The sequence below is a fragment of the Syngnathoides biaculeatus genome, chromosome 3 (assembly GCF_019802595.1).
Source record: "Syngnathoides biaculeatus isolate LvHL_M chromosome 3, ASM1980259v1, whole genome shotgun sequence".
Lineage (NCBI taxonomy): Eukaryota > Metazoa > Chordata > Actinopteri > Syngnathiformes > Syngnathidae > Syngnathoides > Syngnathoides biaculeatus.
Window position 1 is genome coordinate 10012401 of NC_084642.1, and position 16577 is coordinate 10028977.

Consider the following 16577-nt stretch of genomic DNA (forward strand, 5'->3'; position numbering starts at 1 on the left):
GTGTCGATGTGAGCGTCCGACAGCTTCCACGTCAGGCTCGGCGGCGAAGGCTTCCATGTCGTGCCTCGCGGACGAGCACGGCTTCAGCCGGGCTGGCTCATACATACTGTCTGGGAGTCTGTTGTTAGAAGTAATCCGCAAATCATCTAAATATGGCTCAAAACAATAGCGTAATATTGCCCCGGACACTTCACTCGATTGTGAAATGTTCTCTTCTTCGCAAAGAGATTCCGTGTTTGAAGGGGCGTCTCCCATAGTAGGGGCTACAGCGTGTTTTCAATGGCGAATGTCCAGGGTGATGTCACGGACAGTAAATGCAACCAATATGGCGACCACTTGGATGTCAATGACACTTACGCAACTTTGCGCATGGATGATGTGCTCTCCGCTGATATTTATTTTTTTGCATGGACATTGAAGTGAATCATAGTAGATGTATTTTTCATTTCAATATCTATTTTTGAATGTTTAATGGGATGACACTTGACCTTTAAGAAAAAGAAGAAAATAATGACGTAGGCCTGTTGACAAGAGGTATATAGTATAGTATAGTACAGTACAGCATAGCCAAACAAAGGAAACATCCCCACTTTCCCCATTAACACACTGAGCTCCTAAAGCCAGTGTAATGATGGCATCCCTCAGGGCACACTCCAACTTACATGTCACGTTCCATCCATCCATTCATTCACTGTTCCGCTTTATCCTCACAGGGGTCGCAGGCGTACTGGAGGCCGTCCCAGCCATCTTCAAGCGAGAGGCAGTGTACCCCCCCGAATTGATCGCCAGCCAGTCGTAGGGCAAACAACCATGTGTGCACACATTTGCGCTTAAGGGCGATTTAATGTCTTCAATCAACCTACTGTGGATGTTTTTGGGATGTGGGAATGCCCGGAGAAAACCCACGCAGGCACCGGAAGAACATGCAAACTCCACACAGACGGAGACGGGATTTGAACGCTGGAACTCAGAACTGTGAGACAGACATGCTCACCAGTCGTAACTACTGTTCCATATCGTCCCGTTCTTGTTTTTTTTTTTTTTATAGGCCAAACTCTTACTTCAGCATAAAATCCTCATCTGTTAGCTTCTATTCAACAGTACATCAAATTTCTAACAACATTTTCACGGGATTCCAGCAAAGGAATAAAGCAAAAAAAAATTAAGTTTGGAGCATTAACCAAATAAAAAAGATTCATTAAGTGACAGAAGCCAGAGGAATGTAAAAACTACAAAAGCATGGCTGCAGACAAGCACATATATCCGCACTCATTTATGAAAAAAAAAATCACTGCAAAGTAGTTTATAAAACATAACATAATCTACGAGGTTTGGAACGGTAAAGATGAAGAGATCTTTTCAGTTCAAGCAGATGAAAGTGGCCAAGTTCATTGAACGAATGAGTAGTTAAAAGCTGTTTATAGTTCTCTCCGCTTGTTAAAATACTCTTCCTTTCACTCAGCTCGTGATGTCATCAAACCATTACCCTCCACGATGAAATCAGATTTAACAGTTAAGAAACCAGCCACCAGATTATGACTCGCGTGCATCACTCGGACACCTTTACAGTCGATTACGTGTCAGAATAACTGCTACCTGCAGCTCGGGTGCCAACTGCTGACACGCTGCCAACGCAGATGAAACATTTTGGAAATAAAATTAAACCACAGACTTTTTTTTTTTTTAAATCTCTGGGATTCATAAGAGCGTGACTCACTGGAACATGGGCGGTCGACGGGCTCGGATATATCTGGCTCCGAGGTCACGGGATGAGGAGTGTGGTCGCTTGCAGGTTGGGAGGTCTCGATGTTGGCCTCCTCGCCGGCTCGATTCGGCTCTTCTGACACAGTGCAGGCCTGAAAAATAGACGTATGTTTTAACTGTAAGTAGGAAAAGTTTAAGTAGCAACTGCTACACAAGGACTGGCATTCACGTGTGCAATAACCAAGAACATTACCTGAGTGCAGTGAAGAAAATAAGTATTTAAACACCCTGCTATATTGCAAGTTCTCCCACTTAGAAATCATGGAGGGGTCTGAAATTTTCATCATATCTAAGTATGATGTTTTTAACAATTTATTTGTATGATACAGCTGAAAATAAGTATTTGAACACCTGTCGAACAGCTAGAATTCTGACCTTCAAGACCTGCTTGTCCGCCTTTAAGTCTACCTCCGCTCCATATATTATCCTGAATCAGATGCACCTGTGTGAGGTCGTTAGCTGCATAAAGACACCTGTCCACCCTATACAATCGGTAAGACTCAAACTTGCAACATGGCCAAGACCAAAGAGCGGTTCAAAGACACCAGAGACAAAATTGTACAACTCCACACGGCTGCAAAGGGCGATGGAGAAATTGCAAACCAGCTTGGTGAAAAAGGGTCCACTGTTGGAGCAATCATTAGAAAATGGAAGAAACTAAACATGACGGTCAATCTCAATCGGAGTGCAGGCCCATGGAAGATATCACCTGGTCTCAATGGGAGGTTACTTTTGGCTTGTCCCTTTCAGGGTCCCCACAGTGTGTCATCTCAGATGAATGCACATATATGTTTGGCACAATTTTTACGCCGGATGACCTTCCTGACGCAACCCTTCCCAGGGAGTGGAGGCCCCAGTGGGATACGAACCCACAATCCCTGGTTTACCAAACCAGTGCTCTCACCACTGAGCTACGGGGGCCCCTAGTCTCAATGATCCTTAGAAAGGTGAGGAATCAGCCCAGGACTACACGACAGGACTTGGTCAATGACCTGAAAAGAGCTGGGACCACCGTTTCCAAGCTGACGGTTGGTAATACACTAAGACGTCATGGTTTGAAATCATGCGTGGCACGGAAGGTTCCCCTTCTTAAACCAGCACATGTCAAGGCCCGTTTGCCAATGACCATATGGATGATACAGAGGAGTCTTTGTGGTCAGATGAGACCAAAATGGAACTTTTTGGTCATAATTACACTAACCGTGTTTGGAGGAAGATGAATGATGAGTTCCATCCCAAGAACACCATCCCTACTGTTAAGCATGGGGATAGTAGCATCATGCTTTGGGGGTGTTTTTCTGCACATGGGACAGGACGAATGCACTGTAATAAGAAGAGGATGACCGCGGACGTGTATTGTGAGATTTTGGGGAACGACCTCTTTCCCTTAGTCAGAGCATTGAAGATGCGTCGTGGCTCTTTCAACATGACAATGACCCAAAGCACACACCAGGAAAACAAAGGAATGGCTCCGTAAGAAGCATATCAAGGTTCTGGCGTGGCCTAGCCAGTCTCCAGACCTAAACCCAATAGAAAATCTTCGGAGGCAGCCCAGAAACCTGTCTGATCTAGAGAAGATCTATGTGGAGGAGTGGGCCAAAATCCCTCCTGCAGTGGGTGCAAACCTGGTGAACAACTACAGGAAACGTTTGACCTCTGTAATTGAAAAAATAGGCTACTGTACCAAATATAAACATTTTTTTCTCAGGTGTTCAATACATATTTGCTGCTGTATCACAGAAATAAATTGTGAAAAAAATTATACATTGTGATTTCTGTATTTTTCTTTTTAGATGATCTCTCTCACAGTGGACATGCACCTACGATGAAAATTTCAGACCCCTCCATGATTTCCAAGTGGGAGAGCTCGCAATATAGCAGGGTTTTCAAATACTTATATACCTCACTGTAAGCTACAGTCTAGGAAAATGAAAATAGTGTCTAAATGTGTCTTCTAATGGTAATGTCATTATTGAACTCCACACTGTAGCAATAAGAGGGTTACACAACTGCCACGTAGGCCAATTGTGGCATATGACGTATCGCTCACTAAACTGTTTGAGTCCCAAACTGGACAGAGACGACAGGAACGGGAACTCAGAGACACACAGCATCATCGACCTCAATTTATCAACTATATCCATTACAAATGTAAAATATATATTTGAAAGAAAGGTAAACAATGCAGACTCTTGGTTTTGGAATGCTGGATAAGCATCAACTCAATATCCGTTTGGACCAAAAGAATCTGGACAAAATCAAGCACACATTTCGCAATTGTATCAATCAAAAGAAGACAGAGAGATTGTGTATAATGGGCAATTATAATGTATTATCATCCAGCACATCATTGGTTAACCCGTTTCAGGTGCTGACATCTACGCTATAAAAAGACGAAGAAGTGGATTCAGGACAAGAAGCATCCCCTCCCGTGAAGTTACAGAAGTCAAAAAGCAGGTGCAATCAAAGACGTGAAGATCAGCTCTGACAGCGTCAGTCTTTTTGGATGTGCTCCGCTTCCTTCTGCAGCTGAGAGGAACTGGGGATGAGCCTCGCTGAGGGAAGCGACGTGACCGCGAGGAGCAGCGGGAGAAGCGGAGCGCGGCTGTCAAGAAAGGAGGGACTTTAAAGGAGCTGCTTCCGTTGACGAGTGGCAGCGAGACGGGCAAGATAGATGCCGAGTACCAAAGATGAGGAGCCATCCTCGGGTTGTGAAATGGACAAACAACAACATATAGGAAGACCCGGAAGATTGATGAGATTCCCTCTGAAACGCAAAATAATATTAAAAAAAAAAAAAAAAAAAAAAACATATACAGTATATCTAGCACAAATCTTTTGGGATAGCCCAGATTTCTGCTAAAATATGTCGATGACATCAATGAGAGCAGCTACGCGACGCTTTTGCAAACTTCAAACTGTCATGATCCCGCCGCTCCAGCACGAGCTGTGCGGGTGTCCACGCAGGTGCTCTGATTGGAAGGTGCACACCTGCGCCTCATGCAGCCTGATGATGCTGTGGATTTATATGACCGCGATGACAACTGCCCGGCGCCAGTTGGTATGATCTACATGTCCCATTCGTGTGCTCCGGTATCCTTGATTGAACCTGTGTGTACCGACCTTCGTCCGTTCTCCGACCAACCGTGTAAGCCTGACTCCTTTGATACTTCTGCCTGCGTTGATTGTTCTCCCGTGTACCGACTCCTGCCTGTCCCCTCACCTGCACCGGACTGCCTGCTCGATCCCCTACCTCTGCATACAATAAACGTGTCTCTTCTTGAACTACCTTGCGTCTTCCGAGTTCCTGCATTTGGGTCCTACTCTCGTTTCCGATGGGACCTGATACAAACGAACAGCAATGTTTCTCTGACAGCAGTGGCTTCTTCGGTGGTATCCCCTAATCACACCTAAAATGACCCTAATTGTAGATTTTTAAACAGATACATGTGCCGGAAAGTCTTTAGTTGACGATCCAGAATTATTTTTCACCTCATTGAAGATTCCAGCCTGGTGCAAAAACAAGGAAGGGTAACAACGGTGCTGAACTTTCGCCATTCATAGACAATCTCATTTTGTTATTTGATGAACATGAAGGCTTTTCGAGCTCCTTTGCGAGCCTTGCTTGACTTTGGGTTTTTGAAAGCTTTTGTGGGTCTTGTGTGTAAGGACTGATTCACAGCAGGCAATAATACAAAACTCAAAATTGATTGTTTATTTGGCAAGGCAGCTTTAACCAACATCACGAGTCTGACCACGTAGACTGGACTGCAGGTCGGCTCCTTGCCGACAGTGATTAGCTTTTGTAAAATAAGTTAGTCTATGGGTTTACATACTTTTTCCGACCTTCCTTGGAACTTCCTTCTTGTCATTAAAAATAGTCAACAAAAACAATTTTTCATGAGGTATCACTTTAAACAGTCCATTGGTGTCACTTAGATTAAGCTCAGACCACTTTTTATATTTGGAGACTCATTTGTGGAGAAGTCCAAAACATTCAGATATGTCAGGAAGTGTATACTGTATATATAAAATAAACACAGATATACATTGTGTATATGAACATAAATATTGCTAATGACATTTCCTGAGATAATATGAGGAAGCTATTGTGATACATCAAGCCGTGATCTCCAACACTCACTGGAGCGGTTCGATCAGCACCTCCAAATCTGAAACCATGGTCCTCAGTCAGAAAAGGGTAGCGTACCCTCTGCAGGTCGGGGATGATATCCTGCCCCAAGTGGAGGACTTCAAGTATCTTGGGGTCTTGTTCACGAGTGAGGGAAGAATTGAGCAGGAGATCGACAGACGGATTGGTGCAGAGTCTGCAGTGATGCGGACTTTGTATCGGTCCGTTGTGGTGAAGGGGGAGCTAAGTCGAAAGGCGAAGCTCTCAATTTACCAGTTGATCTACGTTCCCAACCTCACCTATGGGCACGAGCTGTGGATCATGACCGAAAGAACAAGATCCCAGATACAAGCGGCCAAAGTGAGTTTCCTCCGCAGGGTCTCCGGGCTCTCCCTTAGAGATGGGGTGAGAAGCTCTGTCACCCGGGGAGGGCTCAGTGTCGCGTCGCTGCTCATCCGCATTTAGAGGAGCCAGACGAGGTGGCTGGGGCATCTGATCCGGATGCCTTCCGGACGCCTCCCGGGTGAGGTGTTCCGGCCATGTCCCACTGGAAAGAGACCCCGGGGACAACCCAGGACATGCTGGAGAGACTGTCTCTCGGTTAGCCTGGGAACGCCTCAGGATCCTTCCGGAAGAGCTGGAAGAAGTGGCTGGGGAAAGGGAAGTCTGGGTATCCCTGCTGAAGCTACTTCCCCCGGAAAAGCGGAAGAAAATGGATGGATGGATGATGGTATTCTGATACAAGTCAGTTTTACAGAAAAGTACGGGACAACGTTTTTTCATTGTTATTCCTTTCTTGATTAAAAGTGCCCTTAGGTAAAAATTAAAAAAAAAATAGCAACTGTAAAACAAACAATTGCTGTGATTTTCCAAACCAGATGGTTCCGGACAACACACCATATTGGCCCTTAAAGATCGAGGTGGGATGCCAAGATGCGACGCTTCCCACTATTGCTCACAATCGCTCTCACGTGGCTCATCTTCGGCCACCGCGCTCGTTATTTACGGCGCGTCACGTTGCGCAACATGAGTGTTTTGTCGTCACGGACCGCATCAGGGAGTTTTAGGTATGAAGGGATGTCATTAAAAGCCTCATTCGGAATTGAGTGCCGATGAGTGCACTCGTGTTGAGTCACAGTGGAAGAGCGCCGGATAAGATGCAGTGCAAGAGTCACGAGGTGAAATGAGAAATATCAACGGCGGCAGTCCTAATTGAGGTTAATGCCACTGTTGAGCAGTACCTCCTCTCGTCAGCAACGAGGACTCTGCTGCTAATGGAGGATTTTGAACCGTTGAGGGAGCCTGTAGGAAGCTTTCAGTGCTCAATGGATCGGAAAATATGAGTACCAATAAAAAATGGTAGATAGCTAGTGATTAAGTCTCTATGTGTTGACGCCTGTCAATCAAGTCAGTCCATGATCTCGATTCAACTGTTCCGACCCGTATCTCACCTGACATGCACCAAAAACACACAGTAAGCAAAGTTAGAGACAAGTAAATTAAAATGAAAAACTATGTTACTTGTGAGGAGACCACTTACTGATTAATGGAAGATGTTATTACCGTAATTTCTGGCCGATAAGCCACGACTTTTTTCACGTGCTTTCAACCCTGCGGTTTATGCTGCGATGCGGCTAATTTGTGCATTTTTCCTAACAGCCGCAAGGGGGCACTCGAGCGGAAGAGGTAAGAGTGAGACCAGTGGAATATATGTGCCGAGGAATTGACTGTTACCATTTTTTTTTTTTTAAACGGGCCCAGTTAGTGCTGCTGTGTTACCACCGTGTCGCAGTGATTTTTACCGGTATGTGTTTTTTTTTAACCAGCCCTGTTCGTGCTACCATGCTGTTGCTATGTTAAGCTAAGCTAAGGTATCAAAACTTTGAAAACTCTTTCTGTGTACCGTCTTTCTTTGTAAATATCTCGTGGGCACTTGCGGCTTTTACACAGGTGCGGCTTATGTATGTACCAAATGGTATTTCCTTTACAAATGTACTGGGTGAGGCTAATAACCAGGTGCACTCTGTAGGCCGGAAATTACCGTAATGGGGAGTTCTGGCAACGGGAGAGAATATATTTCTCAACATGAGTCTTTACTAGCTCGTAGAACTTAATGAGTTCTTCCGTTGCCTAACAAAGACAAAAAGGAAGATCAAATTAAACCTCGAGGTATTGTTAATTCTCCTTTTTGATTGATACTGTCAAAGAGCTATGCATTTTACACTATGTTTATTATTGTGGCGGTAGCTGCAGCGATGTAAAATTGCAGTACTGACTACACGGCGTTAGCGCATCCTTCTAGTCCACTCAAGGGACAAGCATTTTCTTCAGAGCCGAGCTAATCAATAGCTGAGCGGCGCGCAGCATCTGCCGTGCGACAACTGGAACATTAATTGACGGGGACGGACACGTGTGTTTGTCTCAGCGGTGGGGTGTCGAGAGGGGGCGTGAACACGTCTACAAACACTGGCGAAGCTCTAAACAGGAAATACACTCGAGGAAGTCAATCAGTTAGTTAGCAAGGGTGCCGGAGGGGGGGGGGGGGGGGATCAATGGCAAGTCCAGATGTCAGCTGGTGCATCACAGGAGGCGACCGTTGGCGTACTTGTAAGGTTTACGGTTGAGTCCCCAACAGATACTCCATCAGGTACATCTGCAAAGTCTTTCGAGAGCTGTGCAATGAAGTAAATGTTAAAAATGTTTATCATTGTGGTTGAACTTTGCTGAATTGTGTCACAGTGAGAGATGGCTCCAAATTGGTGATTTTGGTTTTCTTTTAACAGCACAAGATGGCTAAATACAGCGGTGACATGAATTCAGAGTTTAATTCCAAGTCGGATTTCAAATCACTGCTATCAACTGAAACGGACGCACATGCCTTGATCAATCTCCATCCCACGAAAATCACCAACAAACAAGTTAATAACCAAAATAGTACCCTACATTATTGCACTTCATAAAAACGGAAAAAAAAATATATTAGAATAAAAAGAAGGTTGTGCATCATAGGTTTATGCTTCAATGCCCAGAGCTATGATGCTCATTCTGGCATGAATATCTCGGCCACCAGGCGGCAGTACATGCAGACATGTGCTGCTGCTCCATTTTTGTTGAAATATATATATATTTTTTTAAAGCAGGGGTGCTCAATGCGTCGATTGCGATCGACTGGTTCCCCCCGCGTCGTCGGTAGCTTGCAAGATGCTGACTGCTTGAAAAGTAGATCTTGGGGTAAAAAAGTCTGGGCACCCCTGTTTTAAAGGGTTATCACGACCGCTAAATGAATGTTAGTTTTGATAGCCCATTTATTGACTTTTGCATTCTGCGTTAGCATTAGGCTAAAAGACTTTGGTGTCATTAAATAATAATGTATTCTTCTTTGGGTTTTTAATGTTTATACGTCAACTGAGAGAGGCAAGAAGCAGCTTGAAGTGAGCATTTGGCATATTTTTTTTCAAATAATTATTCACTACTTGCTGCCTGCGGTGAGGTTTCCTGACACCATTTAGTGCTCAAATCTTTGGTAGGAACTCACGGTTGGAAAAAAAAATGGCTGAGTGACGCCTAGTACCTCAAAAAGTCCTGTAATTTGGGTCACACGTAAGGTACCATTGTACTCAAAAGAGCTCTCAATGTGACACGAATACAACCATCCATCCATCCATTTTCTTTGGCGCTTATCCTCACGAGGGTCGCAGGAAGTGCCGGAGCCTATCCCAGCTGTCAACGGGCAGGAGGTAGAGTACACCCTGAACTGGTTGCCAGTAGACGGACAACCGCCGCACTCACAATCACACCTAGGGGCAATTTGGACTGTCCAATTAATATCGCATGTTTTTGGGATGTGGGAGGAAACCCGAGTGCCTGGAGAAAACCCACGAAGGCACGGGGAAAACATGCAAACTCCACACAGGAGGGGGCCAGGATTGAACCCGGGTCCTCAGAAGTGTGAAGTCAACTCTTTGCCAGCTGCGCCACCGTACCGCCCAAATACAACCTTTGTAAAATTGATTTTTTTTTTTTTTTTGCTTTCTCAATCAAAACCGAACATGATCACCTTTGCAAGCGCATAATTTAGTTTCAGCTTTCGTGCTCGACCACGTCATGTGTGCGTACAAATTGCTCCGTGAATCTTACGTTAAAATGCTTATGCACTGATATGGACGAATAAAATAATACTTTCTGCCATCTGATGAAAAAGTGAATAAGCCAATTAAGATAGCTGGATGAATGCAGTGTGACTTGGCATTAGAGAGAGGAGCACAGCAGATGCTTGCTCATGTAAAAATGTCATGGATTACCGTCCTAACAACATCGGGAATATATTAGTCCACAGGGATACAGTGACTCTCCCTCCGGGATTTGGGAAGTCGAGGCAGATGTCACCCCACAGGATGCGATTGTCCTCGAACGCCACTCTGCAATGCCGCTGCGCATACGAGCCGGCGTGTGCGGCCGGCGCGTGTTTGTGTGCGGCTCTGCTGACATTTCATCAAATGTGCTTGACATTTCCAAGGGATTTAAAGATTTGATCCCTTCTGTGTTCGGGAAGTTGCACGCTGCCCTGCGCGCGGCTGGGGGAGGCCGGCGGCACGCTTCGCCCCGGAGGCCGCGCCGCCCACCGTTCGGCGATCCCGCTGACCCGTGATGCCCGCTGGCTGCACTCCCCGCTGGCTGCTTTTCAGAGATGACCGCTTCACTGCTCAGTCTTTTAGTTGCTCTCTCTCCCCCCCTGAGCTGTTGAGTGTTTGGGCTCACCTCAACCCAGGCAGAAGAGCGCGCGAGGACCGGAAGATATGAGAGAAGGAAGCGGATATGGTGTGGGAGGCGAGGAAAGCGAGAAAGTGAGAGCGAGAGATCTGCTCCTTCAGCTACAGGGTGGTTAGTGGAGCGAACTGACACACAATGACATCTCTCTTCCACTGAGATCGACTGAAAAGAGCTCGCTACGCTTTGTCCTCTCGCTCTCTCTCTCTTTCCTTCAGCTGTCCCTCCATCGCTCTCCTCTCTTCTCGTCTCTCCATCAGCCCTGCGGCTCCAATGTTGCTTTTTCTGCCTGGGTGAACACTGCAGCCGTGCTGTCCTAGCCAAGGGCTCGGATTACACTCCGCCAGCCTATGTTGAACACACACATACATTCCCGACAAACATACACGTTGGCCAAATTTGCACCAGGGGTGGGGACACTAATCAAGGGCAAAGGAAGACCCCCTCCCCCCAAAAAAACTAAATTTTTCTAATTTTATTTCAGAAAAATAGGAGTAATATCCATCTCTCCATTTCCTTAGCCACCTATCCTCACGAGGGTTGCGGGGAGTGCCGGAGCCTATCCCAGCTCTCAACGGGCAGCAGGCGGGGTACACCCTGAACTGGTTGCCAGCCAATCGCAGGGCAGATAGAGACAAAGAATATCACCTATGGGCAATTTAGCGTGTCCAATTAATGTTGCATGTTTTTGGGATGTGGGAGGAAACCGGAGTGCCCGGAGAAACCCGACGCAGGCACGGGGAGAACATGCAAACTCCACAGAGGCGGGGCCGGGATTGAACCCGAGTCCTCAGAACTGTGAGGCCAATGGTTTACCAGCTGCACCACCGTGCCCCCTCAGTCTGGTACCTTTAAATAGCATCGCTGTTGCTGTGCTTTAACCCTTTAAGCAAACGATTGAACACAAATGGTGCAGCAACACGTAAACAGACAATATAACAATACTTACTGTCCTATATTCTTTGTCCTCTGTGCAGAGTGACTAATATTAGTGCCATACAGTTGAGTTTAGGGAGGAGTTGAGATGCTTTACCCTGCCGCCAGGACTAATATTATCCTTTAAATCAAAAATACAGTAAAAAATAATCAATAAATACAACGCTACGCTAACTTGCTTGATGACCAGCTGAACTTGCTCAAGTTTTGGTTTCTTTGTGGCTGCTGCCTTTGGACAAAAGTTAAACACATCGATAGATTTTCCACATACAAATATGGTAAGATATACGCAAAGACAAATCAAGCCTAAGCATTGGCTATTGTCATCTTTGGCGGCTGTGTGATGACATCATAAAAAAAAATACAGTAAAACCACAGGTGTCAAACTCGAGGCCCGGGGGCCAGATCTGGCCCGCCATGTGGTTTTATGTGGCCCGCGAAGGCAAATCACGTCTGTCAAAGTCTGGGATTTTTGTTCAAATTTCAAATTGCCATGTCATGAATGACAATTTTGAGACATTGCAAACATTTTTGTGTTACCAAAAATGAACAATAGCCGAAAAACCCATTTACCTTGATTTCTGATTCCAAAACTAGTTCATAAATTGCATGTGTAACTATAATGAGGCGATTAGATTTTTTTCACAATCATAACGGCCCTCTGAGGGAAATCGCAACTACAATGAGTTTGACACCCCTGCTGTAGACATTTAAAGTTTCTACAGGTGCTCTATCTCCTGCCCCTTCACCATTTATCTGTGCGAGGAGGAAGTGCACTTCTCATTCTGGTCCTTGGCCACCTGGAGGCAGTACTAGACACAAATACAGAAACACCGTACAGCAGCCTCAGCTCCTCTTTTGGCTTCTTAATCCTGAAGAAAAACTTGCCGTTTGCCAGGATAAAGAATATGTTCCTGTGAGTAGTGCTATATTGTCGGTCTACATGTGTTGCAGTACAAATTGTGTCCGTAAATATGCTCATGTATAAAGTGAGTTGTGTCACCTGCCACCATGAATGAAAAAAATATATATATCAACTGATCAGGAGCGAGTATCGAAACATTTTCAACTCCTATCCCTGGGTACCACTGTAGATGCAAATAAATATGTATTAAAGAAGTCTACGACCTCGCATAAACTTTCTAGTGCATAAACTACAAAGATTGTACTGTATTATTGAATAACGTGGCGATATACGGGCTCGCCCTGCAGCTACAAACCGCTACAACATAATCAGACGTCATTATGTGGCAAATGGATCAAGTCAGCTAAAGCAAAAGGACGTGTAATGACAGCACCGACGCTCGACCATATGTCATATTTCAGACAGATGCCCTTAAATGATTAACATCAGAGAAGCATCCTCACCGGAAGTCTGGGCAATAATAATACGACAATTCAGATTTAACTAGCAGGACATTAAACATCGGGATCATTCAAATCTCTGACAACGGTCGGCGTCGCTGTCGAGATGGCGCTTTGACCTCTGCGTTCGCGCCCGTGTGCTCCTGCAGCATATTCTTACAGGGGGCGGAGCTTGAAGGAGCACGCGGTGATGGAAATGCCGCAAAATAAACATTTCCACTCCCTTTGTCCCCCCGAGTTCAGCGCGCGTGGGTGCGAGGTTGTCATTTGAATTCGACTTTATTGACCCCTGGAAGGCACACGCCTACAAGCTCTCAGAAATAGGACACATTTCACGCGCCCGCGCGTCATTAAATACGTCGAGTGTTTGGATGATGTGCAGTACATCGCAAGGAAGCAGCCCGGTGTCCTTGGGATGAGCCTTCAAATCGGACAAAGCCTCGGACACGATGCACAAAATGTGAACAGTGCTGGGCGTGCGGACGGGTAGCCACACACACAGCTGGTGACAACTGCCGGGCTGCAGCGCCTCTCTCTCAGGTCTATTAGGGAGTCTAACAGGAAAAGGGTAAGTGCTATCGATTGGCCTCGTGGCCAGAGCAAAAACAAGCTGACTATTAGAGCGCCTTCTTTTGAGCTGAGTATTGCACACGCACGCACACAACACACGTAGGATTTGATTTTTGGGTTGCAAAGTCGGCCTTGTGGAGCGTAAGAGCAGATTCGTTAATTCTGTATTATTGGTAACTTTTATAAGGGGCTGCACTGCGGTGGTACTGCGGTGCCGTGTGTTAGGAGGTTGAGTCGTTCAATGACCGCACTCTTAAGTCAAAAAATTGCTACCTCAAATCAGTTTCTCCAATTGAAATGAATGGAAATATTATAATCCGTTCCAGTCTGCCTTGAAAAAAATGTTTTTCAATGTTTTTAATAAGGTAAAGAGCCCTATATAATATTTATTGTATAAAATACATAGTAGGAAATAAATCTGGACAGATTTGACTCTTCGAGCATAATGATTACCGTAATTTCCGGCCTTTCACACGCTTTCAACCCTGCGGCTTATGCGGTGATGCGGCTAATTTGTGCATTTTTTTCTAACGGCCCCAAGGGAGCACTTGAGCGGAAAAGGTAAGAGTGAGACCAGTGGACGATATGTGCCGAGGAAGTGACTTTTACCGGTATGCCCTTTTTTTTTTTTTTACCTACCCTGTTAGCGCTTGTGCTAGTGTGTTGCTGCTGTGTTACTGCCGTGTCTTTGTGATTTTTATTGGTATATTTTTTTTCGACCAGCCCTGTTAGCGCCACACTAGTGTTAGCGCATGTTGCTGCTGTGTTATTCCAGCGGCTGTTTTATTTTTTTACCGGTATGTTTTTGTTTTTTGATTTTTTTACCAGCCCTGTTCGTGCTACCTAGTTGTTGCTATGTTAAGCTAAGCTTACGTATTAAAACTTTGAAATCTCTTTACGTGTGCTGTCTTTGTAAATATCTCGTGTTTCAATGTGGGTTTCAATGTCGGTACTAGCGGATTTTGCACAGGTGCAGCTTATGTATGTACCAAATGGTATTTCCTTTACAAATGTGCTAGGTGAGGCATATAATAAGGTGCGCTCTGTAGGCCGGGAATTACGGTCATTCATTGTGACTTCTGGTGTGTGAGACTTGGCCACCGCGGAGAAATATAATAGTCACGACGACATAAAATCAAGACTCACTGCTACGTTCAGTGACTCAATAAACTGGCAAAATTCATCCCGTGCCGTTTTATGCGTAGGATAAACACTATTCATGAGTACTGTTTGTCTGTATGCGCTCAAAAATCAGTCGCTAAATGTTCATAACTGATGATGCTATTTATTAGCATATGTTCTTTCGCATCATGCATCAGCGTTAAGATAGCCAACAGCAAAACAGCGTGGTTGTTTTAACTACACGTGTAATTCTCCGTTTCATGTTTAGTTTGACGGGGGAAAAAAACTGCAACCGGCATTAAATAGCCTGAAGCGTCTTTTTTGAAGAATCCTACACCATCTGCCCAACTGCTTCTTGTTGTAAAGCGACAAGATACATAAAGACTTTGAATGCAATTTTTATCCAAAGCAAAGGAATCATCTGAACGGCAACAACAAGCAACGCTCTCTTAGTGCAACGGATTGATCTGTCCTAAATGATTTGGACAGTTGTACAGGTTACAATGTCAATCAATGGTTGTGTATACAAACAATATTTGGGTCAGGCTTGTATGCTGCAAATATAGCAACTAGTACCTTAATTTCCGGCCTATAAGATGCGACTTTTTTCACACGCTTTCAACCCTGCAGCTTATGCGGTGATGCGGTTAATTTGTGCATCTTTCCTAATGGCCGCAAGGGGGCACTCGAGCAGAAAAGGTAAGCGTGATACCAGTGGAATATATGTGCCGAGGAAGGGACTTTTACCGGTATGTTTTCTGCACTAGCCTGTTGCTGCTGTGTTACTCCCATGTCTCAGTGATTTTTTTTTTTAACCGGCCCTGTTAGTGGTGTCCTACCGTGTTGCTACTGTGTAGCTGCCGTGGCTGTATTTTTTGTTTTGTTTGTTTTTTACCGGTACGGTTTTTAATTTTTTTTTTTTTTTTACCAGCCCAGTGTTGTTGCTATGTTAAGCTAGCTTAGGTATCAAAACTTTGAAAACTCTTTCTGTGTACCGTCTTTCTTTGTAAGTATCTCGTGTTTCAACGTGGTTTTCAATGTGGGAACTTTTACACAGATGCAGCTTATGTATGTAGCAAATGGTATTTCCTTTACAAATGTACTGGGTGAGGCTTATAATCAGGTGCGTTCTGTAGGCCGAAAATAACGGTATATACTTAGTAAGAAGCTCCCACACGGTCAATCAGAGCCTCTCCTGTGGGCAGCACTGTGACATTATAAACATATTTCTGTCAAGATACAGCACAGGTAATGAGATAGAGGAATTAAATAAGGATTGCAAGTCACGAAAAGGAAATGTATCAGGCCTGATAGACTGTCAATCAACTCGATATGGACAAAAGAAATCGGACACGTGCATCATTCTTAATCTTCTTGATACAATTTAGATACTAAGATGCTTCTACTTTTTCTTTTTTTCTTTAATTTGTTCCCAGTGCACATGAATTCCATGGAGATATACCGTATTTTCCGGACAATAAGGCGACCGGATTACAAGGCGCACCTCCAATGAATGGCCTATTTTAAAACTTTTTCCATCTATAAGGCGCACCGCATTACAAGCCACATAGAATCGACGCTACAGTGGAGGCTGGGGTTACATTATGCATCCATTAGATGGAGCTGCACTAAAGGCTCAATATTGATCCATATATAAGGCGCACCGTCGGCTTTTGAGAAAAAGGCTTTTATGTGCGGCTTGTAGTGCGGAAAATATGGTACTTGAAAAAACTGATGAACAGACGTTGTGAGTTACAAGGCACTCTACGGGTGACCTCAGACCTCACAAGTGTGCTTCATTAGTGGTCAAAACTACTTATTTAAAAAAAAAAAAAGTCTGCCCAGGAGAGAAGCAATTTGAAAGTTTCCATTATATTGCCTTCTTTTCAGTTGAATACCCAGGTGTTCCCATATTTTTGCC

At 44.8% G+C, this 16577-nt stretch overlaps 1 protein-coding gene across 3 annotated transcripts in view; it reads right to left on the reverse strand.

The window, feature by feature from the left end:
• The window catches only part of LOC133497924 (uncharacterized), a 117848-nt gene that overhangs the window by 44805 nt on the left and 56466 nt on the right, over positions 1-16577 (reverse strand). For all 3 annotated transcript variants that reach the window (XM_061814199.1, XM_061814200.1, XM_061814198.1), the window contains exon 2: positions 1718-1856. The gene's annotated coding sequence lies outside the window, so the exon portion shown is untranslated. The remainder of the gene's footprint in view (positions 1-1717; positions 1857-16577) is intronic.